Genomic DNA, 13,956 nt, shown 5'->3' with positions numbered 1-13,956 from the left:
TTCCCCTGGCAATCTTGATTCCAGCTTGTGCTTCTTCTAGCCCAGCGTTTCTCATGATGTACTCTGCGTATAAGTTAAATAAGCAGGGTGATAATATACAGCCTTGATGTACTCCTTTTCCTATTTGGAACCAGTCTGTTGTTCCATGTCCAGTTCTAACTGTGCCTTCCTGACCTGCATACAGGTTTCTCAAGAGGCAGGTCAGGTGGTCTGGTATTCCCATCTCTTTCAGAATTTCTCACAGTTTATTGTGATCCACACAGTCAAAGGCTTTGGCATAGTCAATAAAGCAGAAATATGGTGATTGCAGCCATGAAATTAAAAGATGCTTACTCCTTGGAAGAAAAGTTACGACCAACCTAGATGGCATATTCAAAAGCAGAGACATTACTTTGCTGACTAAGATCCGTCTAGTCAAGGCTATGGTTTTTCCTGTGGTCATGTATGGATGTGAGAGTTGGACTGTGAAGAAGGCTGAGCACTGAAGAATTGATGCTTTTGAACTGTGGTGTTGGAGAAGACTCTTGAGAGTCCCTTGCACTGCAAGGAGATCCAACCAGTCCATTCTAAAGGAGATCAGCCCTGGGATTTCTTTGGAAGGAATGATGCTAAAGCTGAAACTCCAGTCCCTTGGCCACCTCATGTGAAGATTTGACTCATTGGAAAAGACTCTGATGCTGGAAGGGATTCAGGGCAAGAGGAGAAGGGGACAACAGAGGATGAGATGGCTGGATGGCATCACTGACTTGATGGATGCGAATCTGAGTGAACTCCGGGAGATGGTGATGGACAGGGAAGCTTGGTGTGCTGTGATACATGGGGTCGCACAGAATCAGACACGACTGAGTGACTGAACTGAACTGAACTGGACTAGATGTTTTCTGGAACTCTCTTCCTTTTTCCATGATCCAGCAGATGTTGGCAATTTGATCTCTGGTTCCTCTGCCTTTTCTGAATCTAGCATGAACATCTGGACTTTTGCGGTTCACATATTGCTGAAGCCTGGCTTGGAGAATTTTGAGCATTACTTTACTAGCGTGTAAGATGAGTGTGATTGTGCGGTAGTTTGAGCATTCTTTGGCATTGCCTTTCTTTGGGATTGGAATGAAAACTGATCTTTTCCAGTCCTGCGGCCACTGCTGAGTTTTCCAGATTTGCTGGCATATTGAGTGCAACACTTTCACAGCATCATCTTTCAGGATTTGAAACAGCTCAACTGGAATGCCATCACCTCCACTAGCTTTGTTCGTAGTGATGCTTTCTAAGGCCCACTTGACTTCACATTCCAGGATGTCTGGCTCTAGGTGAGTGATCACACCATCATGATTATCTGGGTTGTGAAGATCTTTTTTGTACAGTTCTTCTGTGTATTCTTGCCACCTCTTCTTAAGATCTTCTGCTTCTGTTAGGTCTGTACCATTTCTGTCCTTTATCGAGCCCATCTTTGCATGAAATGTTCCCTTGGTATCTCTAGTTTTCTTGAAGAGATCTCTGGTCTTTCCCATTCTGTTCTTTTCCTCTATTTCTTTGCATTGATCACTGAAGAAGGCTTTCTTATCTCTTCTTGCTATTCTTTGGAACACTGCATTCAGATGCTTATATCATTCCTTTTCTCCTTTGCTTTTCGCTTCTCTTCTTTTCACTTCTCTTCTTTTCACAGCTATTTGTAAGGCCTCCTCAGACTGCCATTTTGCTTTTTTTGCATTTCTTTTCCTTGGGGATGATCTTGATCCCTGTCTCCTGTACAATGTCAAGGACCTCCATCCATAGTTCATCAGGCACTCTGTCTATCAGATCTAGTCCCTTAAATCTATTTCTCACTTCTACTTTATAATCATAATCATAAGGGATTTTATTTAGGTCATACCTGAATGGTTCAGTGGTTTCCCCTACTTTCTTCAATTTAACTGTGAATTTGGCAATAAGGAGTTCATGATCTGAGCCAGTCAGCTCCCAGTCTTGTTTTTGCTGACTGTATAGAGCTTCTCCATCTTTGGCTGCAAAGAATATAATCAATCTGATTTTGGTGTTGACCATCTTTTGATGTCCACGTGTAGAGTCTTCTCTTGTGTTGTTAGAAGAGGGTATTTGTTATGACCAGAGCGTTCTCTTGTGCAAAACTCTATTAGCCTTTGCCCTGCTTCATTCCGTACTCTAAGGCCAAATTTGCCTGTTCCTCCAGATGTTTCTTGACTTCCTACTTTTGCATTCCAGTCCCCTATAATGAAAAGGTTTAGTTTTAGTCAATTACACAACTCAGTTTAAATTCTGTACTAGGGATTATGCAACAACAATGTATCCTGCTTAAGGACGGTTTCTCCTTCCTGAAAACCTTCTCTGACTAATCCTGACATCTTAGAATGTATATTATGGGAGTAGGTCTGGTAGGACCTTTGTATTGTTAAATTCTGATCTTGTTATCCTAAAATGTAAATTGTGGGAGTGGGTCTGGTAAATTTTTCACAAAACTTGAGACATTCTTTTGATTCATTGTAATAACTAATTAAAAGGTATATAACTCCATTGCTAACACTAGCAAGGGGGTATTCTTTCTGCCCCCTTCTGATGTCTGTGTCAGACATGTTCTTTATCTCTTTTATACTTTAATAAAACTTTATTACACAAAAGCTCTGAGTGATAAGCCTTGTCTCTGGGCTCGGATTGAATTCTTCTCCGGAGGCCAAGAATCCTGGCGTCTTTCATGGTTCAGTAACAACCTTTCATACTGTTGAAGCCTGGCTTGGAGAATTTTGAGCATTACTTTGCCAGCATGAGAGATGAGTGTAATTGTGCGATAGTTTGAGCATTCTTTGGCATTACCTTTCTTTGGGATTGCAATGAAAACTGACCTTTTCTAGTCCTGTGGCCACTGCTGAGTTTTCCAAATTTGCTGGCATATTGAGTGCAGCACTTTCACAGCATCATCTTTCAGGATTTGAAACAGCTCAACTAGAATTTCATCACCTCCACTAGCTTTGTTCGTAGTGATGGTTTCTAAGGCCCACTTGAGTTCACATTCCAGGATGTCTGGCTCTAGGTGAGTGATCACACCATCATGATTATCTGGGTTGTGAAGATCTTTTTTGTACAGTTCTTCTGTATATTCTTGCCACCTCTTCTTAATATCTTTTGCTTCTGTTAGGTCCATACCTTTTCTGTCCTTTATCAAGCCCATCTTTGCATGAAATGTTCCCTTGGTATCTCTATTTTCTTGAAGAGATCTCTAGTCTTTCCCATTCTGTTGTTTTCCTCTATTTCTTTGTATTGATCCCTGAGGAAGAAGGCTTTCTTATCTTCTCCTTGCTATTCTTCGGAACTCTGCATTCTAATAGGTATCTTTCCTTTTCTCCTTTGCCTTTCACTTCTCTTCTTTTCTCAGCTATTTGTAAGGCCTCCTCAAGCAACCATTTTGCCTTTTTTGCATTTCTTTTTCTTGGCAATGATCTTGATCACTGCCTCCTGTACGATGTCATGAACCTCCGTCAATAGTTCTTCAGGCACTCTGTCTGTCAGATCTAATCCTTTGAATCTATTTGTCACTTCCACTGTATAATCATAAGGGATTTGATTTAGGTCATACCTGAATGGTCTAGTGGTTTTCCTTTCTTTCTTCAATTTAAGTTTGAATTTTGCACTAAAGCCTTCATGATCTGAACCACACAGTCAGCTCCTAGTCTTGTTTTTGCTGACTTGTTTGCCCCAGGTACTTCCTTCTATTTTCATTTAAACATCCAACATTTTCCAATAAGGCTAATTTGTCACTGATTTTTCTCCTAATAGTTGTGGGGCATTGAATTTTTAGCATCTGAAGGCTCTTACCTGATGCAATTACAGCTAAAAATCTCTTGATTTTCTCCTGGTTATTACCTTTCTGCCCTGACATCATTTAGCTATGCTCTGTGCGTAGGTACAGGATTGTGACAAACATCTAGTTGTAAAACACTAAATTCTTACTTTCCCAAACCTACTGATGTTGAAAGTTTTTTTTCTCCAAATATTTTTTAAGACTGACATACTTATTTTACAACTATTCATAGTCTAGTGGGATAATTAGTTGTAAGGTCAACATTTCTGACTAAATAAAACAAGCTATCCAATATGTAAAAATTCAGTTATCACCTGGGCTCACCTTCCCAAAATAATTTATTTTGGAAAATGCATAGTCATGAAGGAAGGTTCTTAGAGAATATGTAATGATTGGAATTTATTATAGTTCCCATATTTTTCTTACAAAGAATAGAGTTTTAGAAGGGTGATTTGACCTTATTAGACTCACTGAGCCAATTATGGATAAATCCCAAGATGAATAGTTTGCTTAAGTCAGAGCTTTGGAACTTTCCTTATCATGACCATCACTTGGGGTGCTCCTTAAAAAACACTTTTTCCTGATTCCATTCCAGAAATGAATTAGAATGTTTAGGAGATAAACCTAGTGTTAGGGTTTTCCATCGAAACTGAACCAATAGGATATGTGTGGCTGTGTATTTTGTATACTTAGGTGATTTATTATGAGAAATTGGCTTACGTGATATGGAGACTGAGAAGTATAACAATACGCCATCTGCATCATGGAGAACTAGGGAAGCTGATCGTATATTTCAGTCCAAGTAGAGTCAGACACGACTGAGCGACTGAACTGAACTGAACAGAACCGATGAAGGACTGAGAACCAGAATAAATGATGATGTGATTTCAGACTGGTGCTGGAGATGAGATGTCACAGCTCAACTAGTGAGGCAGGAAAAAGAGGCAAATTTTTCCTCCCTCCACATTTTGTTCTAAGCAGCCCTCAGCAGATTGGATGATGCCCAACCACATTGGGCAGGGCCGTTTACTTTATTAGGTTTGCTGGTTCAAGAGCTAATCTTATCCAGAAACATACTCAAAATAATCCCCCCTCAATGAGATAGAATCTAGGCACCCATGGCTCACTCAAAACTGCCACATACAATTACCCTTCACATCTCCTCCTTTTGTTAACTTGGCACCCACACTCATCTCCTTAAATCATACTTAGTATGCAACCAATGAGATTAATAAGACCACAGTTCTGGCAATTATGCCACAACTGTCCTGTGTACGGGCTTCCCTGGTAACTCTGCTGGTAAAGAATCTGCCTGCAATGCAGGATGCCAGGGTTCGATCCCTGTGTTGGGACGATTCCCTGGAGGAGGGAAAGGCAATGCACCCCAGTATTCCTGCCTGGAAAACCCCCATGCACAGAGTAGCCTGGGAGGCTGCAGTCCATGGGGTTGCAAAGAGTCAGAAATGACTGAGTGACTAAGCACAAGCACAATCCTGTGTACAATTGAAAATGCACTGACTGCTTCACCAATAAAGTAGGTCAAGTTCTTGAGTGACAGTCTAATCTATAGCTTATATGATGATGTTAATACTTACATATATGTTATAAAGTCAGTCTATTTTGAGGAACTAAACAGCCTCTTGATGAAAGTGAAACAAGAGAGTGAAAAACCCGGCTTAAAACTCAACATTCAGAAAAACAAGATCATGGCATCTTGGTCCCATCACTTCATGGCAAATAGATGGGGAAACAATGGAGACAGTGAGACACTTTATTTTTGGGGGGCTCCAAAATCACTGCAGATAGTGACTGCAGATGCTGACTTGCTCCTTGGAAGAAAAGCTATGACCAACCTAAACAGTGTATTAAAAAGCAGAGATATCACTTTGCCGACAAAGGTCTGTCTAGTCAAAGTTGTGATTTTTCCAATAGTCATGTATAGATGTGAGAGTTGGACCACAAAGAAGGCTGAGCACCAAAGGACTGATGCTTTTGAACTATGGTGTTGGAGAAGACTCTTGAGAGTCCCTTGGACTGCAAGGAGATCAAACCAGTCAATTGTAAAGGAAATCAGTCCTGAATATTCTTTGGAAGAACTGATGCTGAAGCTGAAGCTCCAGTACTTTGGCCACCTGATGCAAGGAACTGACCCTGATGCTGGGAAAGACTGAAGGCAGGAGGAGAAGGGGAGGACAGGGGACAAGATGGTTTCATGGCATCACTGACTCAATGGACATGAGTTTGAACTAGCTCTGGGAGATGGAGAAGGACAGGGAAGACTGGCATGCTGCAGTCCATGGGGTTGCAAAGAGTCAGATACAACTGAGTGACTAAGCAACAACAGCAATATATTTTACCTTACATGATGAGGAAGTAAGAGAGGAAGGAGAGCAAGCCTGCCTGTGTGTATATATATATCTGAGGAACAGCCCTAATTTCTGCAACTGGTCACATGGTTTTAGCTAGTATTTATAACTACTTTTTCCTTCTGTATTCCCTTTTCTTCACCAAGCACCTCAGCTGATCATGGCTCTTTAACCAGTAGGGTAATCCGAACCTTCATTCATGAAGGGTCTTGACCATTACTGGTCCTGCCTGGATTTGGTTAGTGTAATTTTCTATTGACTTTAATCACAAGATATGGTGATGCTAAGTGTCCCTCTAAGAGATTGACTGTATTCAAGACTTACTCTTCCTTGCTTCCATAGTACAATTTCCTCTTGGTGTGAGATGTTTCCCAAGCTTACACTGAAATTCCCTTCTTCGTTGATTCAGAAGCATGAGGAGCCAAAAGTGGCCAGTAGGGTGGCAGCAGTATTAACTTCCTGGTCAGTGGAATAATTGTTGTCTCCTGGTGAAAGCATTCCTTCCTCTGGGACTAAGACCTTCAGTCCAGCAGAGTATATAGTCTCAAGAACACATAGCAAAAATTTTACTAGTAGGTACCAAGCAATATGAATTGGACCCATGACCATTTGTACTCCTTGACTTCTGGACCTGTGAATCTTGGCTTTGGGAGAAATAGCACCATATATTGGATGTTGATTTAGAGCTTATGTAGCATTATGGAGGAGCTTCCCTGAGGGCTCAGCAGGTAAAGAATCTGCCTGCAATGTAGGAGACACAGGAAATGTGGATTCGATCCCTGGGCCAGGATGATCCCCTGGAGATCAAGCCACTCCAATATTCTTGCCTGGGAAATCCCATGAACAGAGGAGACTGGTGGGCTCCACTCCATGGGGTCACAAGAGTTGGACATAGCCTTAGTGACTAAAGTACCACAGCATTATGGAGAGCCTTGCTACAGCTCTGGAAGGTATTGCAACCTTGCTGGCACTGTAACTGAATCTTCAAAAGACCATTACACCCTTTGATCAAACCAGCTGCTTCATCCTGGTGAGAAATATGGTAAGACCAATACATTCCATTAGCACGGGCCCACTGTTGCCCTTCTTTTGCTGCAAAGTGACGTCCTTGATCTGAAGCAACGCTTTGTGGAATACTATGATGATGAATAAGCCATTTGTTAAGACTGTGGATGGTAGTTTTAGAAGAAGCATGGAAAGCAGAGAAGGCAAATTTGTATCCAGAGTGTCTATTCCCAGAAGCACAAAGCACTGCCTCTTGCATAATGGAAGTGGCCCATTGTAATCAGTCTACTATGAGGGTGGCATATTAAGGGCTCAGAATTGACCTCTGTTGCTAGCAGATGAGGCACTCAGTGGTGATCATAGCCAGATTGGCCTCAGTGAGTGGACGGCCATATTGCTGAGACCAAGTCTAAACTCCATCCCTGCCATCACAGCCCCTTTGTTCACTGAGCCCATTTGGTGATGACAGGGGTGGCTAGGGAAAGAGACTGACTGGCATTCACAAAACAAGTCATCTTATCCACTTGATTATTAAAATCCTCCTCCACTGAGGTCACCCTTTGCTGAACATTTACATTGGATGCAAATGTCTTAATGTTTTTGCCCAATCAGAGGGGTCCACCATGTACTTCTTCCCCAGGTTTCCTCATCATAAATTTTCCATCATGTTTCTTCCAAATCCCTGACATCTAGCCCAACTTATTGACCACAATCCATGAGCCAGGTTATAATTGCACATCTGACCATTTCTCCTTCCAAGCAAAGTCAACAACCATGTGCCTGCTTGAGGTCACTCATGTATATACCACTTCCATTTGATTAGGGAGTGTTGCTATCCATGCCTAGCTGTGTAACTTGGTGGATCAGATAATACCTAGGCTGAACTAGTTATTTCTTGCTCACTAGTTCCAATCAGCAAAATATCATCCGTGTAATGGACCTGTATATTTTCTTACAGAAAATGTGATCAGCATCTTGGTCTGTGAGTTAAGTTATGGTACAGGGCTAAAGAAAGGTGATATACTCTTGAGATATGACAGTCAAGGTGTAATGCCAACCTTGCCAGCTGAAAAAAATCTGCTCCTGGTGGAATTTATTTATGGACAGGAATGGAGAAAAGGGTGTTTGCCAGGTCAGTAGCTGAACACTTGATACCATGGAATGTGCTAATTTGCTCAAGCAATTAAGCCACATCTGGTGCAGCAGCTACAATTGGATTTGCTATAGTAGTCAACCTTGCAATAATCCACTGTCATTCTTCAGGACCCATCTTTCTTTTGCACAGGCCAAAATAGGATTGTTGAAAGGAGATGTGGTGGGAATCACCAGTCCTATACCTTTGAAGTCCTCAGTGGTGGCACTGTTCTCTACTATCCTCCCAGAAATGCGGTGTTATTTTTTGGCTTACTATTTTTTTAAACGGAGAGAGTGCTAATGGCTTCTGGTTGGCCTTTGCTACCATAATAGCCCTCACTCCTCACCAGATGATGATGTTGTGCATACAAGTTTGGCTATTATGGACTTACATTATTGGTAGGCACCGAATTTGTTGTCATGTTGTATAAAAGTTTAGTAAAATGATGTCCCCCTTATGCATGGTCTAAGAAGTAGACAAAATTAGTGAAATTATAAGCTCTTAAGAAAAGAAATGTTTGAGCATTTAAGGTTGGAAGATTCATTTGGCTACTTGTAAAGGAGTACCTAAGCAGAGTACCTAAGATAGCACAGTTAGGAAGTACAGTTTAGAGTGTGGCAGGTCAATGTAGTTATAATTGTATATTATATTGTTAATCCTTTTATTTGTTTCCCGTTTTAGGTTTGCTATACTGTGAATTATTGAAAAACTTACCAGCAGGTGGTAGCACTGTTTAACAAATATACCCTGATCACAAAACAAGCATTTGTGAATGAATTATTGGCTACAAAAGCAGCAAATTTCAAACATGTCAGAATACTGGATTATGACCCAAAAAATCCAACTCCTGGTCCCAGTCGTCTTTTTAATTATTGGCCTTATAACCTTGCAAAATAAATCTCATAGGGTTTAAATAACATTGTAAATAAAATTAGTATACTAATAACTATCTTGGCATTTGCTATTTTAAGGGTGGGAATAGAAAATGATTTTAAAAATTATTAAGAGAAAGGTAGGAGGCTATATAAATGCAAGTATCATTTCTCTGTATTTGTTTTTTATTTAGGCTTTAATTTTCATGCACTAATTTTAAGGTATTTTCTTGCTAGTTAACAATGGTGGCCATCATGTTGGACCTTAAAAGCTCTAACATAAATGTAAAATAATTTCTCATTGGTCATGTGTTCAACTGTTTTTTGACCATTTTTCCATCCTGTTTCATTTCCATGTGGTATAAGATGTCAAAACTCCAGATTTGTTAGGTCTGAGGAAGAGTAGCTCAAGCCTCTGAATCCCGTTTTGCACATCCACTGCTTGCCTAAACTTTGTGTGTTCACGAGCTAAGGAGGAAAAATCCAATGGGAACCTAAATAACTTCAAGGTTTTTTTTTTTTTTTTTAAGGAAGTAACATCTATTTAAAGTATAAGGATCATAGTTAGCCAGCAGTTTACTGAGCATTTACTGTGTAGAGAAATGTACTAACCACTGAAAGGATTAAAAAATACAGACTCCTAAAAGTGAAGAATGCTTTTTGTTGTTGTTGTTGTTTCTTCACAGATATTTACTGATCACTATCAGTAGACCAGGAACTTTACTAGGTGCTGGGGATCTAGACCGTATGAGACATACATATTTTCAAAGCTGAAATTTCTATAGTTGAGTTGAGGATCATCTATCAATAAGAGTAAACAGATATAGTATATGAGATAGGAGATAAGAGTTGTCAAAGGGAATGCACAGCTGGAAGGCAGTTTAGATTAAAGCCAACCTGGGCAAAATTGAAGGAGAGAAGAGATTCTAGGGGTATAAAACGATACTTACAGATACATGAGGTAAAGGTGATAAGTATACAGTTAAGACTATAGTCTCTGGGTCAGAATGATCTGTCATTAATAATTCTGCCACTTACAAACTGAGTGAACTGTGGCAGGTTACTCTGATTTTTTGATTCTTGGTTCCTTCCTCTGTAAAATGTAGGTGGTAGTAGGACATCTATTTTATAGGGTTATCGTGAGAATCATATGTGAAAATTAATATACAGGAAACTCTAAATAAGGAAAGCAAACAGATTTTTTTTAAGTCTATAAAACATAGGAACAGTTAACATAAGGCACTGAATGTTGGCCACTTAAGTTTGTATTTATTAAAGCAGACAAAGGGAAGTGTAGATTCTTGTATAGAAAGAGATGTAGTGAAAAGATACTTAAAAGGTTTTATAGGCGTTTGTACAGGGTGTTTTAGAACAAAGAAGTGGAGGCAAAAGAATCAAGGTCATTCAAAGAGTTTAAATATGAGATCATAAAAGCTTACATTTGAGTACAGCATTTGGAAAGACTTGGTAATGAATTGGATATGAGATCAAAGGAGAGAAAGGCTTAAGAAGTCATTCCATTAACTTGAGCCTGGGGAACTAGGGTGTCTTCCATCTCCTGCATTGGTAGGTGGGTTCTTTACCACTAGCACCACCTGGGAAGCCCAGGGAACTAGGGGGATGGTTGTACCTTGGGCAAAAATAGGAGTTTCTTTATGTATGAGTAAAGCAAATATATTTATATTCTTACAGGAAAGAAGGTGTAAGAAGACACATGACAAAAAGCAGAAGGGTCCAAGATCAAGGCTGGACATTTCAGTTGGGGATAATCTGCTGATTTTGAAAGTGTTCATTGAAACCAGCTCCTATAGGGTGGTTGAAGGTACTAGAGAAAAAGGAAAAGGAAAAGTCACATAAGTATATTCTAAGAAAGAATATCCTTTGCGCTGACAGAACATTTGAGAAAGTGATAAACTTACAAACATCACAGCAGGTCAAACTCTATTTACGTGAGCTGGGAAGAGCAATTTCCCCTTCCTGTGCAAGACTTTTGCCCAGGTCCTTAAAGTCCCTGTAACAAGGACCTGAGTTGACTAATAGTTCTCATACTAACACATTATAATGAGTTTAGTATCTGGCTAAGGCATGTACAGTAATATCAAATAGCAGATACCTCATTTTCTGTTAAAATGCAGTATTTTCTGTTTGTATCCTTTAGAAAAAATTTAGTTTCCCCAGGTTTTCCTTATAAAGGGAATGGACCATCTCTCTGGAAAAAGTTGACCACACATAAAGCCTGCAAAAAGATGAAACAGTAAAATCTCTTTCAGAGTCTATGGGAAGACTTCTCTAAGATGCTATCCCCATCGCCGTGTTGGGCAACGATCCTCAATATCAGAGTGACATGCCACTAACTTTTACCAGCATGCTTACAACATTGTGTAGGTATAATCTTCTTAGATGCAACTGTGACCCTAATGTGAAGGGCCTTAAGGATAATAAAGACCTGAAAATAGCAGTATTAAAATCTAATTTATATAAAGTCACCAACTTTGCCAAATATATGCACTCTAGTGACCACTATGATAGTGGTTCATGGTGTAGACCATCTCCATGACCCTGAAAATTCCCTAGTACTCCTTTGTCATCAATCCCCTCCCCGCGTCTGGTCACTGGCAATCATTATTAAGCCTTCTGTCTCTGTAGTTATAACTTTTCTAGGATTTCATATAAGCAGAATGGTACAGTATATATTCTTCTGCCTGATTTCTTTCACTTATCGTCTTATTTTTACAATTCAGCTTTATTGTTGCTTATTTCAGTAATTTGTTCCTTTATTGACTAAACTTCATACCGTACTTGAAATTAATTTTTCCATAATATATGTTTCCAGGATCCAATCCGGAATATCACATTACGTTTAGTTGTTCTGTCTCTTTAGACTGGTTTGGGCTATAGCAATTCCTCAAGCTTTTCTTATTCATGATAACCTTGACTTTTTTGAGGAGTACTAGTTGGGAGTTTTAAATAGTATCTTGTTTTGGTTTGTCTGGTGGTTTTCTCATGGTTAAGGGTTTTTCAGAGTATAACCATAGAGTGAAGTAGTTCTTAATCTGTCTTGTCAAAATGACTTACTATTAATGATGATAATTTCTATCATTTGGCCAAGGCAGTTCTTTTTAATATTCTGCTCTGAAAAGTCACTTCTGTTTCCATTCTGTACTCTAGAAGCAAGTTACCAAGTATAGCCTGTATTTAAGGGTGGAGAGTTAAGCTTCACTCTCTTTAAGGGGAGAGTGTCTATATAACTTACTTGGAAATGTCTCGTATGAGAGATTTGTCTCTTATCCCCTATTTATTTATATAATCATTCATTATATCAGTATGGTGGTGGTTTAGCCACTAAGTCATGTCTGACACTTTTCAACTCCACGGACTGTAGCCTGCCAGGATCTTCTGTCCATAGGATTTCCTAGGCAAGTATACTAGAGTGCGTTGCTATTTTCCTTCTCCAGGGGATCTTTTGGACCCAAGGATTGAACCCACATTATTGAATCAGTATAGACTCATGTTTTTATTTTATAATTTGGGTTATCATTCTAATACTACGTTATTTGTATTTGATTGCGTTACATTATGTATTTGATTGCTCAGATTTTTCCAGCTTTGGCAGCTGGGAACTCTTTCACTAATGAGATACATTCATTCTTTCATTGTTAATTATAGTATTGGCTATAGAGATTTTGTATATGTGTTTTATCACTTTGTAAAAGTTTGTTTCTATTTCTAATTTGTTGAGATTTAAAAAATTTAGACTAGATATTGGATTTGGTAAAATAGTTTTTGTGCATCAATTGAGTTGATTATATGATTTTTTTTCTTTTTAATTTGCAAATATTGTGAATTGTAGTCTTTTTTTTTTTTTTTTCTTTTTTGGAATGTTGAATCAACCTGATATTCCCGGGAAAAACTTTTCTTGGTTATCATTCTTAACCTTTATTTATTGAAAACTTTGGAACTTTTGCATATTTATTCCTGAGAAATATTGGTCTTTTTCTTGCATGTCTTTGTCTGATGTTGGTATCAGGGCCTTGTAGAATAAGCTGAAAAGAATTCTTTCCTCTCCAATTTTGTGAGACATTTTTGTGTAGAATTGAAATTAATATTTCTTAATTGTTTAGTAGAATTCACCTTTGAAGTAAACTGGGCATGGTATTTTTAACGTGTGGAGGTTTTTAATTATGTTAAATTTCTTCAATATATTTAAGGCTATTCAGATAAGCTATTTCCTCATTAGTAAGCATTGTTTGTCTCTGTATTTCAAGGAATTTGTCCATTTCATCTACAATTTTGGGCTTATTTCTGTGAAGTTTTCCATAACATTTTATTTTGCTTTTAATATCTATAAATCAATATTGATATCATATCTCATTTCTTTTTTAAAATTTAATTTTTGAATAAATAAAATAAATAAATTTAAATTTTTGTATTGATAAGGAAGATGTGGTACATATATAAATGGAATATTACTCAGCCATAAAAAATAATGCATTTGAATCAGTTCTAGTGAGGTGAATGAAACTAGAGCCAGTTATACAGAGTGGGTTAAGTCAGAAAGAGAAAAACAAACATAGTGTATATTAATGCACATATCCGGAGAAGGCAATGGCACCCCACTCCAGTACTCTTGCCTGGAAAATCCCATGGATGGAGGAGCCTGGTGGGCTGCAGTCCATGGGGTCACTAAGAGTCGGACACTACTGAGCAACTTCACTTTCACTTTTCACTTTCATGCATTGGAGAAGGAAATGGCAACCCACTCCAGTGTTCTTG

This window comes from Ovis canadensis, chromosome 5 (genome assembly GCF_042477335.2).
Source record: "Ovis canadensis isolate MfBH-ARS-UI-01 breed Bighorn chromosome 5, ARS-UI_OviCan_v2, whole genome shotgun sequence".
Classification (NCBI taxonomy): Eukaryota; Metazoa; Chordata; class Mammalia; order Artiodactyla; family Bovidae; genus Ovis; species Ovis canadensis.
Note: the sequence above shows the minus strand (reverse complement) of the source record.